This window comes from Centruroides sculpturatus, unplaced genomic scaffold (genome assembly GCF_000671375.1).
Source record: "Centruroides sculpturatus isolate CEXI.00-Female unplaced genomic scaffold, Cexi_2.0 scaffold207, whole genome shotgun sequence".
Taxonomy (NCBI): domain Eukaryota; kingdom Metazoa; phylum Arthropoda; class Arachnida; order Scorpiones; family Buthidae; genus Centruroides; species Centruroides sculpturatus.
Genome location: NW_019384378.1, coordinates 98,535 through 101,497, shown reverse-complemented (window position 1 = coordinate 101,497; position 2,963 = coordinate 98,535). Strand labels below are relative to the sequence as shown.

Genomic DNA, 2,963 nt, shown 5'->3' with positions numbered 1-2,963 from the left:
TATTGTACCTATTCCAAACTAGCTCATTCTTGTATTGTGAAAGCAGCGACAAACAGTTCATAAACTACTAGAATTTGTTGTTGGCAATCTAATTCAAACCCGTTTGCTTAACTTCCAGGTTTTTTCTAAACTATTATGCAAGCGAATACTGTTGTCATTACATTGAAACCTTTCTGCAAGCACTGTAATCGTTTAAATAATAATATTGAAACTGCAGAAACATTTGATTTCCTGATACATATCAAATGATAAAACAGTAACCGAATACAATAGACTCTCGCTAATTCGGCCATTCTTTTCACTGACGGATGCCAGATTACTAAAAGTGTATAGACTTAAAGACAATGAATGGCGTTACCCGTCGTGACAAATGATCACATTTTCACGAAAACGGAAGGGCATACACGATCACACCGGAAGGTAAGACGGATATTTAAGATAATAGATTATTGAGTGAAAGATTGGCGAGAGTCTATTGTATATTCTTTCGGTAAAAAATGTTTTTTAACGTAATTAGGACATAATTAAGTATATAAATAAACAGAAAGTCATTATCCGTATTTGTTTTAAATATCAATATTAAAAAGAAAAATTTTGAAGTGAAGATTGTCTGGTTTTTAAAGCCGGATAAATATATCTAGCCTTAATGGCCAGACAATTATCAAAGGTCATTATTTCGAAAGATTTATCTAGCCTTTTTTCCAAAACTTGTCGCAGGTTTTAACGCTCGAAAAACAGCAAAGAAAACTTTTTTACATTTTGCTTTTTCATCCTTCACTTTATCAAAATAGTTTATATATAAAATACTGTGAAATTATGTCAATTTTGAAACTGAAACACGAGAAATTTGATAACAAGCGTACTATCAAATTTACAATGGCAACTTATTAATTAATCAATTATAAATTATTCTATCTACACACTTGACCTTTATAAAATTCGAATTGGAAATGAATAAATTTTAAATGCTTAAAAATTATCCTTACAAATATAAATTAAATTTTTTGTAATAAAGTATTACAATAATGAACTTTAAACAAAGGGAAAACACTTCGTTCCAATGGAGCTGGATTATTACAAATTTATAAGTAAATTTATTTTGTAAATATTAGACCGTAAATTACAATTTTTTAAAAAGATATATCCTAATAAATTCTTAAATTTAGTTAATTATTTCTCAATTACAGTATACAGATTCATCTTTGAAAGATTGGTCAAGTTCCCTCTAAAATCAAGGATCGTACTTTACTGAATTATATGTAATTATCCTTTAAAATATTAATTAAATATACCTAAATCCTTTTACAATAACATGTAAAATATATTTTTAATATTATTATTAAGAAATTGAGCCTAGTCAAGGATCCATACTGAAGAAAGGACGAAAGTAAGGGTATGAAAAAGAGGATAAGAAAATGTCCCAGGAGGATACTGAGCAGACATAGTAATTCAAAAAGGATAAAAATAAATGTGAAATGTTTATATAGTATTTGTAATTATATAAAATAGCATCTTCACTACAAAGATGTAGTATGACAGTATAGTGAAAGACAATACAATTAAATAAATAAACCTTAATCTTTTATTTGTTAAATCTACATGAAATTTTAATTCGATATAATTAAGAATGTTAAGAAATTAAAATTTAATATCAAATTTCGAGAATAATAAATCAATAATTAAATGTCGAGTCGAAAATTAGATGTATATTAATAGAATTTGATATCATTAAGACATAATTAATTGAAGTTGATGTAAGCTGTGTTTCGAATAACAAGTTGTAATCTTATAATAATAATGACTAATAAATTCATTTTTTAAATATTATTTTTATAATATGAACGAGCAAAAGTCATTTTTATTATTTCTTAGTAGACACAAAGCATTTAATTATAATTATTTCCTATAACAAGCGTCAAATATATAAGGTTTTATACTAATTTAATTAAGTAAAGGAGATAAAAACTACATTTAAAATTACAAAATATTTAATCGAATGTAAACAGATACAAGAAAAACAAAAAAAGAAACTATTCATATTCATTTATTGTATATATTATCTATAAAATAATATGAAACCAAGAGTTTATTTAATGATTTCATACAATTCTATTAGTTTATATATTTAAAGAAAATCTTCTAGAAAATACAACAATTTTAGTCTAAAAGTAATATGAGATATATAAAAAGCTGTTCACAAATATAATTTTATAGATAGTGACGTGTCTATATGATCCACATAGAATTAAGGGTCGCTATCAGAGTAAACATGACACCAAATGCAATTTATTTCTCACGAAATATAGGCCTATCACCTAAACTTTAAACTATTGGCTTACTAAGTTTAAGATAAATCCAAATCTTAGTAAGATGAAAGAACGATTTATTGTAACTGCACGTCTTATTTATTAAGAAATTATTCAAATTGATAAATTCCCACTGGCATCTGCTTGTCATGTCTGTCCTTTCTTATTCCCGAGAACGGAGTTAGATAGATGAAAGTAGAGACCAAATATGGAAAGTTCGGGACAGAAGGCCTTTATTAACTATATACGAATATCCGGTTTGAATCAGAAGTCACGTTATTTCAATTAAAAAAATTTTTCCTGGACGGTGTTAGATAGATGACCGGCAATGATTCTTATGTTAGCAGGAAAAGTATGATGTACAGGGGCAAGACACTGCTAAAATTGAGAGCATTGCGATGAAAAATTGAAGCCAGCATTGTGACGATGTCACAATAAATAATTACTTGTTTTCATCTAAATTATTCTTCTGTATAAAGAGCAAAGAGAATTTAATCGATTAACATCTCTTTGAAGGTTTGCTTTTATTATATTAATTAAATGTAACGTAGAATTTAACTAAATGGAAAAGGACTTACCACTTAAGCCCTTTCTCATTTAACTTTTGTATTTCTTCATTATTACCATTAAAATTTTATGCTCATTTACCATAGACAT

The 2,963-nt window shown here is 26.8% G+C and overlaps 1 long non-coding RNA gene across 1 annotated transcript; it reads left to right on the top strand.

Moving 5' to 3' along the window:
• Positions 1 to 998: 998 nt before the first annotated feature.
• On the top strand, positions 999 to 1,587 carry LOC111617694. The gene is made up of 3 exons (XR_002755464.1): positions 999 to 1,088; positions 1,188 to 1,259; positions 1,345 to 1,587. It is a non-coding gene; the product is annotated as an uncharacterized LOC111617694 (long non-coding RNA).
• Positions 1,588 to 2,963: the final 1,376 nt, after the last annotated feature.